At 25.2% G+C, this 25,280-nt stretch overlaps 1 protein-coding gene across 3 annotated transcripts in view; it reads right to left on the bottom strand.

Moving 5' to 3' along the window:
- The window catches only part of LOC128952134 (protein krueppel-like), a 44,730-nt gene that overhangs the window by 11,329 nt on the left and 8,121 nt on the right, over positions 1-25,280 (bottom strand). For 2 of the 3 annotated variants that reach the window (XM_054297472.1, XM_054297476.1), the window contains exon 2: positions 14,355-14,409. The gene's annotated coding sequence lies outside the window, so the exon portion shown is untranslated. Of the gene's footprint in view, positions 1-14,354; positions 14,410-24,603; positions 24,670-25,280 lie in introns of those variants that run through there. The other variant, XM_054297473.1, reaches the window with a different exon arrangement.

Here is a 25,280-nt window from a genome sequence, read left to right as displayed (position 1 = left end):
GAAAAGTCAATTTAAATGAGATAATCATAAAATTAAATACAAATAACAAGCAGTTGAATATATTTATAATACGACAATAAAGGGTAGGAAAGGGATGGAGTAAATAGAGTAAAGCACTGGTCGGTCCAGTGATGAGTGTTGGCCTCCGCCCAGTCATTGAGTCGCCAATCGGTTAGTCGACTACTGGGGCTCTCAGCGAGTGTTGGACTGATGTGGAGCTAAAGGGATGAATGCGTGACTGAGCTTACAGTAAGTCATTAACAGAGAGAGGAGGAGAAGGGGTTTCCAGTTTATAGCACTAGAATATGGCTGACGATCATACCATATGACAATCATTACTGCCTACCAGTGCTATAAAGGTGTTGCAGTAATGAACGCACAGTAATCAATGACTACATTAATTTACTTATATATACATATTTATATACTACATATTATACATCTTTTATTTACTACTTGTATTATTTTTAAAATGAAATCAAAAGTAAAAACATAGATTTTAGTGAATGAGATATAGTCCTAAACTATAATCGCTAAACTGTTTTTTTAGTAATTTATGTTATAATCACAACCAATAAAAGTAATTTTTTAGGATATTTTTCAAAAGACTAATAAAATACTATTTAATTATAGTTTAACATAAAAACCAAACTCTTTAAAAAAGCTTATAAATCTTTTCAGAAATCCAATAAATAAATATATATATTAAATAATTTGTGTTTTATTTAAGCGATTTTCACACTTTCTAACACTTAATAAATAAAAACTAAATAATCATAAAATATACTGTTCATAATAAACATTATAAACCTCAATATATTTTTCTCTTTCAACTTTCAACATAAACATAATATGTTATTAATAGCATTTAAGTCAATAGATTAAGATATAAAGACTATTATAAATACTATTTTAACACTTTTTATGTTGTTTTTAATAAAAACATCAACTCATGCTAACCGGAATGTAATAAATTGTTATAAAAAATCAAAATATATTAAATAAATTTAATAGGATGTAATAAAAGTATATTATGTTATAATTAGGGTTGAAATTAATTTTATAAATAAGCAGCTTTTATTATACTGCAATATTAATAGGTATTATACAGTTTATACTGCTTTAAGCTGTATATGAATAAATGTTTAATTTTTTCAAACGATGTTTATCTTATTTTTCTGAAAATTGTTTTCATAATAAATTAAAGTATTTTTTAAACGAAAATACAGTATATAATTCAGTATTATATAAGACTGGCATAACATCAAAGCATTGCATACATTAGTAAATGATTAAACGAAATGGTTGTTTACTTGAAAACTAAGTAAAATAAAACATGAGATGAGTTAAGAGGACAGGTAGATCTGTACATTTGGGCGATGGGTTCAGGGGTTTGTTTTTTATCTATTTTTTTAGTTAAGAAAAAAACTGGAAAATTGAATGCCATTCCAACTCTCAGACGGATTATATGATTATTATTATAATGTTTTCTCTTACTCTCCTATTGCCAGACCTGTCTATGACCTGACCTGTAGTTAAAAAGTAACATAACTGTTGTGTAACCGCTTTCGCAATGCTTTTCGCAAAACAACACATTCATAAACATCTAAAAATTGTTTGGTTGTGTTGTGTTGTGTTAGTTGGTGTTTGTGTTGTCTGTTTTCAGGCATTGAAGGCATTGACCCTTCAATTCAGTTCATCACATCATTAGCCGACCAATGAATAAATAGCCAAAAAAATGTAGTAAACAAAGTAAAGGTAAAGGAAGTCTACGGGCATCCAGACCTGACAACTAGGGAAAGGCCTACAAAAACACACTCATTACATAATATACTCAGTCTAACTATTTGTTAGACCAGACTATCATATAATATATGTGTATTCAATTCAACCCAAAAAATTAGTTCATCTCTTTTATTTTATAAGTCAAAAACAACTTTTATATATATATATAAACATTTGTACTATTTTTATCCTTAAATTGAAAATTAGTTCATAAATAAAATAATAATTTGATTTTTTATACTGTATTAAGTTTTACTATTATGTTAAATTTATTTTTTTTTAAATATAAAAATATAATAATAAAACAATCAATATACAACAGAGTGACAGTAACTATAATATATTAAAAACATTTATTGATTTTTAAAAGAAAAATTAAGAAAAAATTATAACTATTAACTTTTGTAAGCTATAAGCTTATTAAGTAAATATTATGCAAAATAAAAATTTTATAATAAATTACAATAAAGTTAATAAAGTATATAACAATTAAAATAGTAATTTATATGAATATTAATTATATAAAATATTCTTAATTATTTTCATATAAAATAAATGTTTAAACTTGATGAACTAAATAATTTGTTTGTCATAATGAAATTAATATATTATCATTTAAAAAAATATTTGTCTATTTATAAGTCATAAAATTAGGTGAAATGGCAAATGAATCACACAATTCACTGATGAAGTGATGCCTTAAAGGTCTAAAAAACTGGTGAACCCGTGTGTTGTAACCGTTTTTTGTGTCTATTTTTCTATCAATACTTGTCTTCACAGGCCATGTCTGTCTGCACAAACAAACACATTGATATACCCCAGTGTTTGCCCCATTAGCTGATTACAGGTATGTCTACTATAATAGTGAAGGCTGTCTAGCAAACAGGTAGAGTCGATATTTTGTTTGTTTCAGTACATGTCATAGCCTTGTGCTCAAAGATTTTTTTATTTACTGTTTATCAAAGCTCTGAATCACATTATCTAAGGCTTAAAGATGTATTGCCTGTTTAGACATAAATTACTAAATGATTGCAATGCAAGTGCATTGAGTGATTGAGACCTTAGAGACATTGTATATTAAATAATGGGAACAAATGTATGTTTAAAATAATCATCAAATACTAAGTAAAATAAAGTCAATGAATTAATTCATTTTCCTTATTACAAAACATATACAAACAGTATATTTATTATAATTGCCAATTAAATTTTTTATCAAAACTAATAGCAATTGACAATATTTCACTAAATAGTTTTAGACAATTTGTCAATCTTAAAACTAATATATCTATTTGCTTTAGTTCATCATAAATTTTTAAAATCAAATTTTATCATAGTTTTAAAAATTAAATTCGGTTACTTTAAATTTAAATTGACAAAAAAATTTTTTTATTGACATAAAATTTGCAGTAAGATTATTCACAAATATAAGAAAGAGAGAGTTAAATATTGTATTAAGAAAAGCACATATAAAACATAAATTCATGAATTATTCAAACATAAAAAGAGTGAATAAAATATGTTATATTTGATTGAAAATAAAAAAAACATAAAATATGGAAGAATGTAATAGTAAAAAGCTGTGAATATAATAATATATAATAAACGATATATTAATACATATATTTATATATAAACACTAAAAACATATTATTATTATTATTAAGAGAGAGAGAGAGAGAGAGAGAGAGAGAGAGAGAGAGAGAGAGTAAAGAATTAAATTTATTGTAATTGAATGCAAATACAGTTAAATGCTGTCAATGTTTTTTCACATTTTTTAAATATTAAAATTTGTAGTACAGTATAGTAATAGTGCTGTTTGTATAATATAATATACATAGTTTGTTAGTAAACAGGAAAGTCATCTTTGTCCATATCATTCCGTATAACCTACTTTGTCATTTCAATCAATTTTATGCACATTCATACTCAATCATATTATGATTTAACATTTACTACACCATACACTTTAAATTCTCTCTCTCTCTCTCTCTCTCTCTCTCTCTCTCTCTATTCTTAAGCATATAAAACTATTTAGTTTAAAAAAATTAAATTTATGTTGTTAATTATAAAATATGAAACAAGTTGAACATTTTATTGGTTAAATTTTGTGCTTGTATTTTTTTTTGATAATAATTATAATAATATTCATGTAATAAATATGTAAAATATTTATGAATTTTACATATACTCAGTATACTGTATTATATTGTATGAGTGTGTAGTAATGCAAAACAGTGTATATATTGTTTAAACATTTGTGTCTCAGTTTATATCATATAATATACTGTAATGTTGTGTCAGTAAATGTAATGCTAAAGAATAAATGAAAAGATAAGAATTGTTTTGTAATTAATGTTGTTTTGTGTTTTTGGTATTGGGTTTGGGTTTGGGAAAGGGAGAGTGAGAGAGACAAACAAATTATACACTAACTATGCAACCAATTCACCACCTTTTACCAGCTATTCTCTCATTAGCCCTCCCTTTCCACAATCAGTGCTTAAAACGAGGGGACAGACACTAGCTTAGCGAAGAAAGAAATGCATTGAGATTATAGTCAATGCAATGCTTAAGGAAATGAATGTCTAAAAACACTTTCACTTTAGGCTAATGTCAATTATATTGTGGGGCAAACATAGCCAGTCAAACAAGAGTATGTGTATAGGCGAGTGAGTGAGTGAGTGAGTGAGTGAGTGTGTGTGTGTGTGTGTGTGTGTGTGTGTGTGAGAGAGAGAGAGAGAGAGAGAGAGAGAGAGAGAGCGAGCGAGAGAGCACAAACATAATGTGAGAATGAGTGAGAGGGTATGCATGAGATGGTCAAATGGGACACAATCGGAACAGATGCACATAAAACATGTAAGAGTGGGTACAGACATACTATGAGACATTGGCGTCCGTAACGGTTACACAAGAAGTTGTACCGGTTATGCCATAAGGAAGGGTCAGACATAAAGTGCGTGGGAAGAGATGTGTCTTAAGAAAGTTAAAAGATATGAGTGACAGAGTGAATGAGTCAATGAGTTGCCTAAAAAAAGATTGTTGTGTTTGCTTTGGGTGACGGGATATCGTTGGACTACCGGAAGACTATGTCTCTGTTAGTTAATATCATTTTTTAGTTATGATCATTGATGACGATGTTATGTACTCATTGGTAATGAGGCGAACAAATGATTTACTATTTTTGGTGGTAACCAAAAGCCCAGTTGAGTGGGTTTGTTATGTAATACTCATATAACTCAAGTGTCTGGACAGCAAGTGTTAGCCCTATCCCAGTCCCAGTCATTTAATAACTCATAAATGTTGTTTGTCTGGCTCTCAAAAAGCGATTGTCCAGAAAACAACTCGCTTTTCAATATGACTACTATATATGACTACTATATATGACTACTATATATTAGTTTGTAATAAATAAATATATAATGAAAACATATTTTCTCTTCATTCCTGGAAAGTGTGAATCAAATAAATCAAATGATAATAAAAATAATAGAGAAATACATATTAACTTTACATTTGGCACCAATAATAAAATATATAAAATAATAGATTTATTGTCACTTTTTTGTTATTATTATTATTGCTTTCAAAGCACTCAACAATAGCTAAAAGTATTATATTATTATTAGTAGTGATAGCAAAAAGAGATCATTGAATAAGACATAAAAATCTGGCAAAAAATAGATTTATCGATAAATAATAAGAGTTGGAAATAGAGAGTGAATCCCAAACAACAAATGGACAGATGATTCAAATTATTATCTATAATACATAACAAACACTTTTTAGGTCCAGTCATACCTAAAAAACAAGACCTGATTTTATATTGCAATACTACAGCTAATAATCAAACCATTAGCCATTAGTCTGTCTCATCAAACAATATGTTGTATTTGCCGTAAAAATGGTTAATAAATTTTTTGACTCTTTGCTGAGTCACGACTTATTATTTGGACTAAAAAACAACACATGAATTATATTTTATTTTCAATATATTTATATATAGTGTATATATCGTATAGTTTCAAAACAGCTTAAAATATGTCTCTAATGGATGACTGATTCAATGGACTTAAATAAATAAAGAGTAATATGAAGTGCAATAGTATTGTGAATCAATTGCTAAGCTTTAGTGTTATTTTGAATGACATTTTGTTGCAATCCTCTAAATACTATATTATGTGATGTAATTAGCGGACAATTTAGTTGAGTTGTGCCTCAAATGAAATATAAGTTTTGTGTAAAAATAGAGCCAAACTATCTGACAAATTGTGTTTTTATTAGAATTGGGTACTAAAGTGGACATACAATAAAAGTCGGTATACTCTCAATATATATATTATATATGAAAAGTAGATTTTCACAGTTTTTTCAATACAATATAACATATACTGTATATATCGAGAAGTGTTTTTATGTGCATTCATGTCTGTTGTAGTAATAGTGATCGCAATACTCAATACTAGTGCACAACAGTTGCAAAAAGGTCTCATAAGTGAGTGAGTGAGTGAGTGAGTGAGTGAGTGWGTGAGAGAGAGAGAGAGAGAGAGAGAGAGAGAGAGAGAGAGAGAGAGAGAGAGAGAGAGAGTTAGACTATAGGGTCAACAGTTGGCAGAGGAAAGGGTCAGTGAGTTGTATAATACACACACAAACAGTATGTGATCAATGTTTGCTATGTCTGTGCATTGCATTGCTGTTCATAATGATTACGTTGGCATTAGAAACATATCGGCAAAAAACATTGTCAAAGAGCCAGTTGTTAGCGCATGTGGTCCAGCATCAGATAGATTTAATACAGTATGTAACTTATGTGTATAATACACTGTATATATAATGTATGTATGTGTGTATGTATGTATGTATGTATGTGTGTGTTTGTGTCATTCAAATGCTTTTTTCGTATTAGATTTTAATGAGAATAGTATTCATGAAAACAACATTTGATGAGTTGATTCAATTGATTTGTAGAAATGCTGAATATTTAGTTACCATTTATTATTTGCTGCTAAATATAATTTTCACACTATCTCTCACTCATCTCTCTCTCTCTTTCTTTCTTTCTAACAATCAGTCAATTGTATATATTATACGATTTTTTTGTGCTTTTGACTAACAAATGAAACAATCATAGAAAACGGTGGCATAAAAACAAACTCATCACTCATTTTTTTAGGTAACATCTATGCAAACAAGCGATTGCTATTAAATTCAGTCGATGACACAATCAGTTGTATTTAGAAGTAAAAAATGATAAAACTTTTTTTTGAGTCAAAAAATTGTGAGACAATTGGCAAACACTGAAAGTGAAGACAATTATTCGGCAAACGATCGCAAATAATGACCGAATGGTTTGTGGGGTTTTAACGGTGTGTATGTTGTTGTCTAAGCCATGACCAAAACCCCATCTGCCCCTTAGCTCAGTCCTATCAGTGCCATGTGAGTCAAGGATGCAAATATATTGATTGAGAGAAAGCCTTATGAGGCCAATATAGAGGAACGGGAGACAATGGCTTTAGTCATTTGGCCGGTTATGCGTTACGCAAAAAAAGGGGAAAGAGATGGATGAGGTCTGAGAGGTTTTTGTATATATATATATATCCGAAAAAATATATTATAAAAGCTTGATATGAATAAATGAATGTGTGATGCAATGAGAAAATATCTGTTATAAATGGTTTATTTTTTCTCTTACCATTCCTTATATATACACATAGTATATATTATAGTAAAAACACACAATGAGTTTATATGTTATATATAAATTCCCAAAACTCCAAACAAAAATCCATTTGAATGGGAAATGAATTGTAATGAACGGAAAAAATCCGTTTTGATTGTGATTCACATACTATAAATACCATAGATATATATATATACTTATATTAGATAATATATATATTTTATAATACTAGGAATGGACACTGAGATAAACCAATTTTGCATTAAAACTTCATTAATAAGTTGTTCATAATATTAGTCACAAAAATTCAACACTAAATGAGACACTGATTACAGTTGGATTCAAAGGGAGTCAACAGGAAATTTAACTCGTTTTGCATCAAATAATACACAAAACAATACATTAATAGTAGAAACAAAATTAATGACAATATTGTTGATCCATTGTAATTGTATTATTCATACAACTTATGTCTTGTTCAATAAAATTATCTAATTTTTTACAAATATACTTAATTTTTCAATATATATATATATATAATGTATATATATTTAATTATAGTTATAATGCATTGTTTTTTTTGTTTTGTAATCAAGTGTTTTTTGTTTTGATGGAAATATTATTACTTAATAATTTAATAGTAAATAAAAGATAAAAAATTATCATTAAAGCCTCTATGTATTCAAATGTTATAAACAATTTTGTTTAAAGATATAAATATTTAATTATGCATTGAAAACATGTTTATTGTATTATTAAATATATTTATAACTGACATCTTTAGACTATATGTATAAATTTCATAATATAATATAATTATCTAATAGTTTATGATATGATATATTATCATAACAGTAAGTTTATTAACAGTTTCTGTTTTGCTTATATAAACTTTATTGATTTTAATATAATTACATCTAATAATTAGTACTAAAGAATTGTTTTGTTGAATAGTTAAACATGAAAAACAAAATCAAATACTACGCCTACGGACAGATAGTTTTACTAAAAGATATTTTATAATATAAGCATATATTCCCAACAAATATCAGTTTTATGAATAAATGATTGACTCTAATATAATATTACTATCAATATATTAAGTACTTAAGTATTTATTTAACGAGAATATTCTTGATATTTTGATTTACTGTTAATATAAATACTGTATTTATAAATACATAAACTACATATTCATTATTTATGGTCAGAATCCTATTTATATTATATTTAAAGACAATATCTTTCTTGGATCTTATTTAGCAATAATTTTATTACAAAAATTTTATTTTTTCAATTTATATAAATTTATAATACGGAATTTTTATTAATTTTTTAAACAACAATGTTTGCAGCATTTACAGTAGGTATACATTTACAATATATAAAATTTTAAGATTCTTGTGATATAATTACAATTAAAATATTTAAGTAATAAAATGTTGCACAGTATTACTAAATATTATAAATAAAATTGTTTTTAAAATCAACTATGCATTACAATTTTTATATCTGTTTATTTATTATAACAAATACAATAAACACAACGTGTATATTACATTAACCAATAGATGTGAACTAACAAGCATTAAATGGATTAATTTAATACTAAATGATAAGATTATTATTATATAAATCTATAAATTGTATACAAAACTTATTATTTTCATATATATTTATTTATTCATAAAATATTCACATGAAATAATTCATATCACTATAATAAATTAAATGAATGTTTTAAAAATAATTATTTAAATGTTAATTTGTTTTCATATATAAAATATTTATATTTTTTAGATACAACTATACTGTATATCAATAATTTAGCAAAAATGTAGGCCAAAAATGGTGTCAGTTTGTGATTAGCGTTTGATATTAAAGTAATTCCTAATTCATTGACAGTATTGTAAAACACAAAAATCTCAATTAACTGACAATCAAACGGCAAATCGTATTTTTCTAACATTTTTTGCTAAAGATTTTATTATATCATTTAATTTAATGTTTTCCTTATTTAGTTTTGTTTTCAATTTAAATATTTTATAGATCAATAATTAAGCGACGATTAAACTAATAATTAATAATAAGATTATAGTAAATATTAAACCATTTTAGCTAAATTTAATGTTATAATTTATGACTTATAAACTTTAGCTAAAAGAGGAAAAATATATATCTTATAGTCTACGATCAACAATAGTAAAGTGATTGTTGTATAATACAGTATACTGTAGTGTATCCTCAATAGTAATGGGTGTGACAAATATGAAGCAATAAATTTCACATTTACACAAAACAATGTATTTTTCTCACACAACATAATACTAACATACAGTACTACAAAACAGTGTGTTGTTATACAGTTATATTTATTTTGAGTTAAATAGCAGTTTTTATTTTGTTAGTAACACATACAGTACAAGTATATACACAGGTATTATATCATAAAATATAAGGAAAGCTTATAAAAGTTAAGAAATTGCCGCCAAATTAGTTTCTTAAGTGATTTTTTTTGTGTTGTTGTGTATGTATTTATATGTAGTTTTGGGACCTGAAGTAGTAGTGGTTTTTGTTTGGTATGTCATAACAAAATACAGTACTATATTAACGCCTTTTGAAACAAATATAATACAACACAGTCTATGAGCTTAAGTGATGAGATAGAGAAGCAATTCTCGGAAGAAGTGACTCAGGAAATAATGTAACGACTAATAAATGAATTAAGTGTTTGAAAGCAGCCATTAGTGACAAATAGTGTAAGAGAGTGGACGACATAAAAAAGTATTTTTTTTGGCAATGATTTAAGTGAAAGCATTAGACAAACAACAATTGTCGGCCCAAATGCCACATCATATTCAACGACGTAACCGACTCTCTCTCTCTCTCTCTCTCTCTCTCTCTCTCTCTCTCTCTCTCTCTCTCTCTCTCTCTCTCTCTCTCTCAGTACATACAGAATATGTTGTAACGCATATTCATCCGATTCTCACTCTCCCTGAGCTCTCCACTCAATCCCTCTTGTGTTTGAATATCATCATCTGATTGAACACCGACACAGCCATTGGACAAGTGATTTGTGTTATAAATGTCTTTTGTTGGCCATTGTTTGGTCCACTATAACCACATGTATTGAACATATGATCGATTGACAATTGCAAACATGAAATCTTCATCAATAATATAAAAATGCATAAATCTATTGCACATTCATAATCATAATCATAATAATCAATGACTTAACAAACATAGTTTGAGAACCACTGAATGTGACAATCACTTTGGCGTAACTTTTTTATATGTATTTATGCGTTCATTATTTATATTTACTTTTAAATCATTCACTAAAACTATCACATATTATATATGATATATATATATTGTCTAATATTAATCTCTTCATTCAAATAATTTATATACTGTAAGAAAAAATCAATATACAATTTGAATCTTCATTTAATAACTTATCATAAATATTTTTTTATATATTTAGTTATGAAAAAATAAAATTAATAATTTTTATATTTTTGAGCTGAAAACTATAATAATAAAATTTATAATTGAATAAAATATTGTATATTTGCTAAACAAAAAATATTCCAATACTTATTAATAGATAAAAAAAATAAGTAGATTATCGTATAAATATTGCTATCAAACAACAAAATATTATGAAAATATGACTAAATAATAGCAATAAATAAACACAAATACATTTACAAACATATTATGTTTGTATAGAAAGAAATATTACACTAAAAATACATTATATGGAAACAGACTCCGAAAGGAGTCATTGATTGAACCAAAAAACGAATAGAAAAACATTTTTTTATATATTCAATGAATAGATTCAAACTTTTTTATTTGTTATGTCGTGTTTTTTGTTGTTATGTTTACAATAAAAAAGGTCAACGCAAAGGGGGAAAGGGAGATATGGGAAAGGGGTACACATATTGACCACAAAAGGGGTTTCAAAAATTAGACAAATGGATTGAAAGGGATGTGAAATGCGGTGAATGCTATTGTTGACAGAAAGTATTAAATGAAATCAACAAAAAAACATGTTATAACTTATTGGGCGGGTATTTGTATATCATATTTGGTGGCATAATGTTATGCCGAAACTGTGAGACACTAAATAAGCTCCTAATAACCCCTTTGATTGGCCCATTGGGCGACACTACTGTACCGTATATATCGTCAACTGAAATGTCATTCATTATCGGTTCAATCAATTTCATCCCTTTCCTCTCTTTCACCAAAATACATAACCCATAGCTATTATAATGCAAACTATGCTATTTGTTTGCCTTTTGATTATTTCATAAAATCCAATGACTACATAATCGATGATTCAAATGCTAATAATAACAATAATAGCATAAAAAAGTCATAAAAACAAAATTACAAAATTATTATAGACTTTGTTATTCATTTTAAATATAAAAATAAAAAATAGCATTATTTTTTATTTTAATATTAATACATTATTTCCAAATTTTAATGATTTTTCTCGTTGACGAATAAAAATTATTAGAAAATATTTTCATTTCAAATGATTATTCTTATAATAAGTATAATAATAATAATTATTACAAAAGAATTAAGACATTAATTTATGTAATAATTGTCTGCAAACATACTATTTAATCGACACAATAATATAAAAAATAAAATTAGTAGATTACTATGCAATACATTTATGTCATAAAATTAAGTATATTTATAAACGCAAGTTCATTGATACTAAAACAAACTTTTATTTTTGAAAATAGGTAAAGGAGTAGAAAACTAAATATATTAATACTAAACAAAAATGATATCCTATCTGACAATTGACATACAGCCAAAAAATATAGTAATGTTTATAAAACATAACATAATTTATTACAGTATTTTATGCATTTTTCGTGATTGAAATAAATGTATCTCTTTTATTATTATTACAAACTACTGTAAATACAATATAACACTTTTCTCACACAATGTTTCATATATTTAATATTTGTTTCTATATATATACAGTATATATATAAACTTTCTATTATGAAATAACGGTTTTTCACAGTGAATATAACATTTTTTCGACAATTTGATGTAAACTTTTACTTTAATGTGTGATAATATTGTATTGTATAGTATAGTAATAACAGTAGTTGTTTAATAAATAAAAAAAAGTAAGTATAGAACGGTTTAATATTAAAGTTAGTATACAATACATTGCGTGCTAAATAACATTAACATTTTACTCAAAAAAAAATTCCTTATATTTTATTGATATTTATCTATATATATACTGTATGTATATATTACAGTATATATGTTAAACAGTATTGTCATTATAAACAAAACATCATAATTCACCCGTTTATATATTATATAAATTAGAAATAACATAAAATAACAATTTTTATTTTTTTAAAGAATAATAATAACAATTTTATATAATATTATAAACTTCTATAAAGTTCATAAACAGTTTATATCAAATAAATAATAAAATTATATAATATAACTTGAAATTATTAACTTAATATATTCACAATTTATTATAATCTGTAGTTTGTATTTCATATTAATATCTGTATTATAATTTTAAGTAAAACATAACATATAAAAAATTATTTTTACATTAACTAATAAATTAAAATAAATTCTATTAATATTATTATAAATAATGAAGTTAAACTTTAATTATTATTATACAGTATTATTATATTTATAATTTATTATGTCAAATATTGACATTAAATTTGTGTGTGTGTGTGTGTGTGTGTGTGTGTGTGTGTGTGTCTATCTGTGTGTGTATTATAAATTATTATGAATTTTCATATTTCTAACGTTTAAATGTTTCATAATAATGATTTCATTTTTTAAAATTCAATAAAAGTTAGATCAATATGTATATTAAGGGTATAATATTATATATAATTTATATGATGAAAACAACCAATGGAGTAAACTTCGAAATTTTTAAGTGCTATTTCATATCATAAAGTCACGTCAATTGTAATATTTTATCATTAATTTATGATAAGCTTCAAGGTGCAATTGATTGACTACCTTGGTCATTACTTACTAACATTACGATTAATAAAAAAAATAAAAATTTTACCCTTAGCATTAATTTATGATTTGCATGATAATCATATTTGTTTATAATAATGCAAATAATTTAATCAATTTTTCTAAAGAAAATAATATCTTTTTTCATAACAATATCATAACATATGATATTTAAATATAATTTTTAAGAGCAATTTATTTGGCTGTCAATTGAATTTTCATTGAAAACAGAAATATTTTTTTATTTCATACAATATTTTATTTGTTAAGTTCTTATAAAAAACATGATTCATGTGATCCTTACAGACTATACAGTTAGTTGTTGGTACCGTTGGTATACATTTATACAGACATTATGCATATTAATCATAGATTTATAAATATAAAAAATTTTTGTTCAAAACGATTATATAATACAATATAATGTATAATAGAGAGTATATATCAAATATTTGCAAAATCAGTTGGTGTATGGGGTTGGGTAGCACTGAAAAAATAGTTCAGATGGCGTCGGGTATATCGCAAAAGTGCCAAAAAAACAAGTGGTGTAAAGCATGACTCTCTCTCCCCTCTCTGGATGTATGTGCCGGTGCCGGCACTTACACCACATCAATACACACACATAACACGCCAACATTGAAGAAGGATATACACATAGTATCCTACATTTACAGTACTAACCATTAGTTTACATATTCAGTTCCCTAACACTTCTCTATAATGGTGTTAATGGCATTGAAGTGCAATTGCATAGCATATTATAACATAACATTTTTTTAAAACAAAAATAATGGTTAACTTTGTATATAACTAAATATATGCTTACGTTTGGCTCCAGTATTATCACATTTGATTGTCTTGAGTAGTGTTCCGCCGATTGCCTAAACAATTGTAATAAATTAGAAATAAAAATATTATAAATTATCTCAATATTTATTAAATATAAAAAAATGTTTAAGAAAATAATAAAAATCAATAAAACATTTCTGCAATTTTTGTTATATTTATTAATAATAATATATATTGTAATTATTGTAAAATAGAAAGTAAAATCAATAAATGTTTTGAATGTAATAAAAGTGTTAACAGGGAAAGGGATAGACTAATACAGTATATTAATATTGAATATTAAGATATAAAAATAAATTACAAAAAATATATACAATTATTATAAATGCATAAAAAGCTATTTTATATTTTTAGACATACTGTACAATAAACTGTTGTTAGAATATTGTGTGTAATGTATGTATAAAAACAAGAGTTGATGAAAAAATTGTGCCAAAAAAATACTAATGAAATAAAAAATCTATAGTTTCCATAGAGATATTAAAAAGAGATTCAATATATATATATATATATATAKAGTGGAGGGCTCTGTAATGTATGGTATCTCTCAAATTAGTTATATTCACCATCGCTCTCTCTCTCTCTCTCTCTCTCTCTCTCTCTCTCTCTCTCTCTCTCTCTCTCTCTCTCTCTTTATCTCATTTCTAATAGGAATGAGTTGTGTCTGGCGTTACGATAATCTCATGGGTACCCAAAAATAGCAGGAAAATAATGTTTGAGCTAAAAAGTAAAGGGACGTTAGTTTTTATATGATTGACTGACTGACTGACTGAATGAGAGAGTGAGTGTCTGTTCATTCATTGATGGCTCTGACGGATGTAATGTACTGAAGACCTCACTCTGAAATAATACCACAATATGTATATCATGTGATTTGATTGCAATATAATACTATGCTTAAGAATTTCAGGTGAAATCACTGAACATTTATTGCTAGAAATCGATGTTTTTAAAAGATTTTTGACCAAAAAAAACATTAAATAAGGGATTTAACAAAAAATAAATATGAGATCCTTTTCTGTCACGTCTAACATATTTTTCCTTTAAAAATAAAGTCACAACAAATGTATTGGCAATACTGTTATTTTGTTGAGTAATTCTATGGGAAAGTTATGTCTTAACTGATAGTCTCATCTAAATAGGAGTCACTTTTCCTGCCATTACTTTTAAGTAACATTCGATAATAGATTTATTTTTATTAAAATTTATTTAACTATAATTCAGTATATAAACAATAATACTATTTAAATTTTAATTAAGATATTTATTTGTATGACTTATGACATAATATAAAAATAACTTTTAATTTAATTGTAAATAATCAATATTTATTTTATTAAAATTAATTTCAATAGTAATAATAATATAATTATTAATTATATAAACAATATCTAACTATTGATAAAATATAACAAAAGAATAAATTTTTATATTTTATAAACTTATTTTTTGCTAATTTTAAAAATAAATGTTTTGATAAATATATTTAAAATGTTACATCATTTTATATTTAATTAATTTATGGCTATGAAAACAAATATTAATGTTACAAAAAATAAATATTTAATGAAAAAGTAATTTATTGATATACAGCAAATTAAGCAAATTATACTTAATTTATATAATACTCATAATAATTATCATAAACAGTATATAATATGATAATACGATCATTACGTGTATATTAAATTTAAATTAGGTCAAACTTATTTTTTGTTTTATTTTTCATTATTTATATAATATTTCAAAATATCTATTTATTAAATATCACATGTTTGATCATATCTATAATTAAATAGAGAGCACAATAACTTAAGAAGAAAAATAATATAATATATAATACTATACAACTATTTGCTATTAATTTTGTAATATTTTTTAAGTAAGTGATGAAATAAATATATCAATATAATAATTTATAATAAATTGCTAGTAAACATCTAATTTATAATAATAATAAACGCATTAATAGATGGTTGTTATATATAAATTGAGCGTGTTCAGTTAGTTATATTGCGGTCAAGTGATTTGCGTGTTTTATTTAAATTACATCAAAATTAAAAATCGTAAATAAGAAAAATTAGACATGAAAAACAAATTTTAGTTTTTATGATTAGTTGTTATTATTATATTATTATTATTGTTTCTACTATAAAGCAATTTATTATTTTCAAATAGTTTTAAAACAAATCTTTAAAAAATTAAACTAATAAAAAATTAACTTTTATTTATAATAAATGAAACTTATTTTTATAAATATTCATAAAATCAAATTTTCATGCAATTTGTGAATTATGTCAAGATCATTTATACATAAATTTATAATTATTATATTTTATTACTAATAAAATTTAGTATTTAACTAATATCAAATAATTTTATATATTTAATTATTATTTTATAAAACAATAAAATCTAATTTAATAAATCAATAATAAAGTATTGATTAATTTGTTTCAATTATAAATTGACTTTAACTTTTAAAGTAATTGATTTAATAACTATTTAAGGTATAAAGGTATTAAAATACAATTAAGGAAAGATTAAGCAATTGACATTTAAATTGCATTTTTCAAAAATAAAGTTTAAAAATTTATTAAAAGCAAATGAAAATAAAGGTAAAAATACTTCAAATTTTTAGATGTCATTAAAGATTTTCTAATCTCTCTCTCTCTCTCTCTCTCTCTCTCTCTCTCTCTCTCTCTCTTACTCTCTCTCTCTCTCTTCTAATTCTCACAATTTCTTTGAAAAACCAGATCTCAATTCAGGTGAAACTGTAGGATATGTAAGGATTTAATGGTGTGATACTAACACGTGAAGACATTGAACCGATTATATTGATATTAAATTATATTTCAAGTCATCTCTTTTATTAAATAAATGTTTCAATCAAAACATATTAGAAATATCAAGTTTGTCATAAAACTAAGTATATAAGAGATAAGTAAATACTAAAAGAAAATTAGTTGGAAATAGATATTTAAAGAGCAATTGAAGACAAAAAAAATAATTATTTTTATATTAGTCTCGATATAGTCAAACATATAACATATATTGGTATATAAAAAATAACCGAAAAATGGCTAATAATGGTTAAGCAATACTTTAGTGTTGTTATTGTGTTGTAAATCGCAGTTTTTGTTATATAAAAGCGGGAAATTGACATAAATGCAGATATTTTTATCTAAACATAACAACATTATTGATGACAACGAGTTATATGATCATTGACTATACAATTGTGAAAGCAATGGATAAACAGACACTCAAAGAGTCCAACAAAACATCTCATGTAAAGTGTTAGTCCATAGACTGGGTCTCAGAGTGAGAGTGAGTGAGTTGTGGTTTATCTCAATGTGTATGACAATCAATTTGGTTGTATAGTCGATGACTTTCAACTATTTTTTGTATGTCCGCACTCACTACCAGTGCTTCAATAGTAGTAAGACTGTCTTTTTTTAGGGACCGGCCATCTGCACCACTATTTGCCATATAATGGACACAAATGGTTTGCTAGTATTGTGTCTATAAAAATGCGGAAAAGCAACGACTCGTTTGGAGAGAAAGTTTGGGAACTCTTTCTTTTCTGAATAAAAAAATAGCAAAAACTGTTTTTACGAGTAATAGATAGGACTAAAGCAAGAGTTGGGACCAACTTTTAACAATAAATTAGTTGAATGAGTTATAAAGCAGAGAGAGAGAGAGAGAGAGAGAGAGAGAGAGAGAGAGAGAGAGAGAGAGAGAGAGAGAGAGAGAGAGAGAGAGAGAGAGAGAGAAACAGAGAGAGAGAAACAGAGAGAACCAGAAGACGGCACCGACAGACAGACACTTCCGCACAAAATATATGACAAAACAATATCATCACAAATACAACCCTTTTTTCTCTAATAAATTTACTTACAATTGCTATTTACATTTGTATGAATTTATTCACAAATAATATTGTTATTACAATAGCTATAACTATATAAGCTATAGCCTATAAGTGAAAGCAATACATTATAAATTATATATTTACATGAAAAACATGGCATTACTTTTTCACCCATTAACTTGACAATTGAATTACACTGCTATTAATCATACAAATGATAATCAATTGAATGATATGTTCAGCAACTAGTGTTGTGGTTTGGGATATGACATATTGAAATATATTTAACATTTTCACTATAATCAACACTTCACTACTGCAAAAACATTGTCATCAAAATTATTAAAACTTATTATAAACAGACATAATTTTAATGGTATACTTTAGCAAAATAAATATTAATATAAATGTTTTAAATAAATTTATATTTATACTTTTTTAAACACATTTTTCCTTAAACCATAATTACTATACTAAATAATAATCTTTTAAATAAATTAAATATACTTTTAAAAATATATTTATTTAAAATAAAAATTCATAATTAAAAGTTTATATATTATACAATTAATTTAGCAAAAATCTATTTCCTTTTTTCAAAAAAAATAATTTCAAATAATATAATTTTTGCTAAAATTTTCCTCAAAATATACCATTTTACTAATATAATGTTAGTCATTTGCAGTATAAATAACATTTGTAATTATTGTAGAGTATATACAGTATATATTGCTAAATATATTTTTAAAAATATTTAAACCATTTTTTCAATGACTAACAGCTAGAGTTAGAAAAGGGATAAAAAGTTGTGTATAAAGAGGTATAGCTTTAATTGAATGCAAACATCAGTACTTTGAAAAAGAGTTATTCATTCAAATCGATGATCACTTTAACTCTTTTATTCACACCATTGAGTTAACAGAAAAAACACTTTCACTATTGAAAAGATATATATATATATATATATATTGAAAAAAATATTATCACTACAAATACGTTCATAAAAGTATTGTAAACCCATTGATCAATTGATCACATGCTAATGTTTGTTGTATTTGCTATTTATTATTGTTATGATATGTTTTCAAAACGCGTGCCATTTGCTACAAACGATTGTTATATTAAAAAGTTTTTTCAATAAACTTGTTTTCAATTGTCTATATATATGTACAATATATCTACTCAACTCTTTTGACTCCCCATCCAAATACAGTTATTGCTAACCCTTTAGGTACTTCCCCATAGAATCGGGGAGAGAGAGAGAGAGAGAGAGAGAGAGAGTATACTATACAGTATTAGTAATGAATTTTTGTAGCGGTGGTCGTGTGTTATAATAATAGTTTACAACACACTCGACAACCCGTTAAACCACTTTATACTATATTTTTAATACATTGACAAATCATTGAAATAAAAATAAACCCTATCATTAAATAATAATCCTATAGCTCCTATATATTATATACAGTATATTTGACAATTATTTTGATAGAGAGTATATAACAGTTATAATTCATAATATAGGTGTGCGTGCATAAGATATATAAGCTAAAAGATAATATTTATTTAATTGACATCATTTAAATTATTGCTAATAACTTTATTCATAATAATTAAGGTATACCCAATATATAAATGACTCATGAAAGTCAACAATGTATATAATAAAAATTAAAAGTATAGTATTTTTTTAAAATAACATTAATTTTAACAAAACCTTGAGTTACTATAGAAAATGACATGTTTTTATTGAGGTAAACAATTTGAGAAAACTACTATTTTTATAAATACATAAATATATGTAAACATTTGAGTGCAAGTGTTTGAATATTCTCAGACTATTGAAAAATAGTGGAGAATTATGTAAAGCCTTTTAAAAACATAGCTATTGTTTGCTCAAAAAAAACATTAAGGGATTCTCGTAGTACTGGAATATATCTCAAAGTTTAAAGATGCCAGACATGAGAAGCAGACAAACAATAATAATACTAATAATACAGTTGTGCTGTAATGCCTACATTGAGTGAGTGAGTAAATGAGTGAGTGAGTGGGTCAGACTGTTATAGTCCAGTGCCGGACGCTCTTTGAAAAGCGATAACTCATCAGTTGTGCAATACATGCAATACTAAACTATTTTCACTTTCAATTATTATAGTACTAACACATAGTCTATGGCTTTGGTGTTGTTAGCCCTCACTCTCTCCTCTTCCTCTTTGGCCGTCTGTTACACCCTATTGTTACATAATATCTTTCACTATATGAGTACCTCTTATGAGGCCTAATATATCCCTTAAAGTCGTGAAATTCACAAAAAACTAAAATAAATTGGAAAAGGAAAAGCCGGTGAATGTCTAAAAAATGACCAAACAATTCAAATGTGCCAACCATTTGACCAAATGTCAAAAAATATGCTCAATATATGCACTGACACTACTGTTCCTACCTCTCGTTCCCACTTTGTGGTAATGGCCTTCACGCTTATATAATATTTATTACTTTTAGTTTGTATTTTTTACTTTACATTAATATAATAAAAAATTGAAAAGAAGAGTGAAACCCATTTTTTTGTAATTCAAATATATTTCTCAGTAGTTGGGCCTCAAAATTAGGCCAAATCTTATGGAAAGTCCAGTCATGAAAGATAGCCACTAAAGATATGTATATATAAAAAATAGTAGACATTTGTTGCATTCAATTCTTCCCACGATTTTTTTCTTGAAGAGACCCATTCTTTCCCATTGCAATGCCCTGTGAAGGACATTACGTATGTTTTGGCCAATAATTACACAAAAATATGAAAACCCCAGTGCTATGGCTATGGGGTAAGTATGCAATACATTTGGTATAACTTTAGACAACTCTACTCGCTTTTCATATGGCATATCTATATACTGTATATATATATATATGAAGTAATACTTCATATTTGTTGTCTGGCATGCAGTGACCCACCCATTCACTGTGCACTTCACCATTGCATAGTATATAACCCTCACACCAATATTACCACCACCTGCTTGGATGGACATGAGAGAAGAGAGGAGAGAGAGAGAGAGAGAGAGAGAGAGAGAGAGAAGGGCTCAACACTCCTTATGCTCTGTCTGGACATAAGGCAATAGGATTTACACTCAATGTCTGGACTGTAAGAAACCTCGAAACCAACAATAGGATAGACCATGTCTTTCAAGGATTGAGGGTTATAAACAAATTGATTCAACTATTGTATAATTTGTATAGAGATAGTGGTAAACATAAGTTCATGGATGATACCAGTAGGGGTAGACATGGGGTTGTCTTATAATTTGAAATATACATAATATGTATTACATATATATACAGTATATTGTATTATATTGTATATATTGGTAGTATATATATATATCATAAAATATTCATAACTCATACAAACAATTATTTTAATTGTCTATTATATCAAAACATTGTTTTACAATGAACAGAGTTAATGATGTTTAGCAATTCAATTGAAATAATTGTAAACACTTTTAAAAAGCACTGGTTTTTCTGTTGTATTAATTAATCTATAAGAGGGAAAAGTTGTTTTTGTTTTTTGTTGTTTTAGTAATAAAAATAAAAATTTTATTTTTCAAACAATTTTATTACTTTTTTCACTGAATTTTCTCATTTGACTGAATTTCTATGCACTTAAAGCCTAAATGAGAGTTTTTAATTGAATAATAATATTGTATTACATGTAAAGCTTTTGGAAAAATTTAACTAAAATAAAGTTAGTTTCAAAAAAATAAATAAAAACAAGATTTAATTTCTCTCTCTTCTCACTTAAAAAATGATATCACTGTTTGAGATCAACAAACAACTACTTATTTTTTGTTTGTGATAAATAACTAAACAAACTGATCGTCCTATTGGCTAAAAGTAATAATTCCTATTAGTTTTTGTGTCAAATTATTAAAATATCTCAGAAAAGAAAAGGTTTACAAAATAACATGTATTGCGAGGTAAGGCATACATTGATATTAAGAGGTGCTTCAAAATTTCCAAATATAAAAAAGTTATTTATAAAAAAATATCTCTAATAAATATAAGTTAAATATGGCGTTTGAGACCAATTTTGAAGTCAAATATCGTCCTTGAAGTGTCTTTTAGATAGTTGTAATAAATTGATAGAGAAAGCGTTGCCATCAGCCCTTAGCCCTACCATCCCTATGCAATCCCTATCCCTATGCCTACTCTATCTACCAATTTTGGTGAACCCTATAACCTTATAACCAAATTCAAACCACCCGTTGGCTAAAAATTCCATTTCTCCGCTCATCTATTTTTAGGCCTTTAATATCAGAGCTCTTAGTTTTAATTTAGCTTTTGATACTAAACTAACATAACATTTACAATATATACAACTTTGGAGTTGTTATTATATAACATAAAGGGATTGCTTTTTATGTACACCTTTATTTGGGAAGGGGAGACATATTAGATGTTATACAGTACACAAAAATACGGCACAAGTTGTTTGATAATAGAGAAATATATACTTTTTATTTAACTAATTTGTTTACGTGAGGGACAAGTTATAAAACATATCTCATTATATAACGACTATTAAATATCCTTATTATTTAAGCATTATTTTTCTCTCTTATGTTATGTATATAATGATAATAATAATAATAACATACAATGATTTATTTGTCATCAAAAAAGTTTTTAAAAGTTTTTCCTTTCTATTACAAAACTTATAGTTATTTTTCAAATCATAATATAAAATTTATTTATTAAACTAAATACAGTATAATCATAATTCAAAACAGATAACCAGATAAAGATTGTAATGAAATGATTTATTTTACATAAAATGTTAAACTAAATTATAAATATAACTCTTTTCCAAAATATTATCAGTTAAGCACTACATCAAAATCATCACATTTTATTAAAGTTAATTTTTGTATGCATATAATGTTATAAATGTATAAAAAATGTTATTCATTAAAATAGCTTAACATTTTATATAATTAATGTATCGGATAGAGGATGGGCTCAGAGTTTTATTTTATTTTCCCTTTGGAGCACTCGATTGCCTTTCTTTGGGATTGGGATTCAAAAAAGATACCGACACTCAACTATACAGTATATAAAATTATACATTTACAGACATTAGATACGAAAGTTTGTAGTTTAAATTGGACTAAATTTATATATATATATACTTTATTATACATATATACTGTATAATATACAGTGTATATAATGTAAATTTAGATACCTATTGAAATACATATGTCTTGTGTATAGAGAATTGTAAAAATTAAATTCAAACAAATGGTTTGTTTAGACAAATATGGGCTCACATGGGATTCGTGTAAATCACATCATTAATACTGTACTCAAACTCTACTAACAAATAACAACTAAAATACTTGATATTTACTATATAATCATTTGATCCCTTATTTTTTGCTTCATTTTCAACATTTGTCTCTTCTTTTTCAGTATACTTAAGCGTATAATAATTAATGCATATTTAAAACAAATCCTTAATTCACTACTAATTTTAACTTAAATATTCATATTGTAATAGTTTATATATACACATATGCCTTAATGTTTTTTTACTTAACATGCATTTTAAAATATAAAATGTAGTTTTAAAAAACAATAATTTATTCAACGGTTTTTTAAATTTTAAATAAGTTTTAAAATCGATTGCTTTTTACAAAAAAAAATATATCATAAAATAAATTTAATTTTAGTTTTCAAAAAAATTGTTTTGTCAAAAAATTGCAACAAAATAATGAAGAAAATGTATTAAATATTAATTTTGTTTAGATGTATGAGATTTTAATGATAAGCTAAATGAAGAATTAATTTTTGTTTTTTTTAATAATAAATAATACAAACATCTCTTACATTATTATTAGTTATCAGTAAATCCATTAATAACACATCAAATTTATATAACAAAATCGAAATTATTTTATTTAATATTTAAGTACTCTATCATTCACTTACTTACTCACTCACTTAAAATATATATTATTTATAAATAACTTTTTAAATTTTTTTTAACCATTTTATTCCCCATAACCCGACAACACAGTGTAATGACATTGAACCCTAAAATTATTTATTGTATATCTATTTAAATACACTAAAAATTTTTATAGGAAACTTGTGGTAACATTTCTAAATTAAGATTCGTTTCTCATAAATAGATTATATTTTGTAAAATACATATAATGTATATATAAGGTATTATATATATTAGTTACACATATTATTAGTTGTAAATTCAATTAAAGAAAAATAAATTTAAACTAACAATATTAGTGTTTCTAAATAAACATTAATTTTTCATTTTTGTTTTACTTACATAAAAATCATTTTTCATGTTATTTGTTGCCAAATATTAATATTTTTGATTAATAAAAGTGTTGATTCACTTTTTTGATGCAACTATAAACTTGTTTTAATTGATTTTCATTTCATTATAAGATAACTTTTACAAAATTACATTATTGACAGCACAAGAGTTTATTATTTAATTAGTGTGATATTAAATGAGAGTAATAACAAATTAAACAAATGTGTATAATTTTTTGCAAATTCAAACATATCCTTAATAATAATAATTATTATTATTAAAATTCTTAGAATTATAATTTATAGCATGAAATAGTTAAATAATTAACCATGGTGATTAGATATAACAACAATATATTATTCAATATTACACAAATTCAACACTTAAAAAATAACATTATTTTTTAAAATTACGATATTAGTAATGTTCGGGTTAATAATAATAATAATATAAAATTATAATAAAATTTATTAAGGATATAAAACGTAATGATTTCACTGAAATATTTGCATCTATTGAATGAAATATTCAATAAATACCACATTTTTTCGTTGATAACTATCAGTCACAGTGTGTAAGGGTTACAGACATTTGTAGACATATACAGACATACAGACAAACAGATTGACTGTTTATAAGACACTAAACTCACACAAAAAAATAGATTTTTACTCTTTTTTCGCTCT

Source organism: Oppia nitens, unplaced genomic scaffold (assembly GCF_028296485.1).
Source record: "Oppia nitens isolate AA-2021 unplaced genomic scaffold, nextdenovo-longstitch-racon4-pilon3 scaffold1_pilon_pilon_pilon, whole genome shotgun sequence".
In the NCBI taxonomy this organism is placed as follows: Eukaryota; Metazoa; Arthropoda; class Arachnida; order Sarcoptiformes; family Oppiidae; genus Oppia; species Oppia nitens.
The sequence above is the reverse complement of the archived record's forward strand: the minus strand, read 5'-3'. Positions and strand labels throughout refer to the sequence as shown.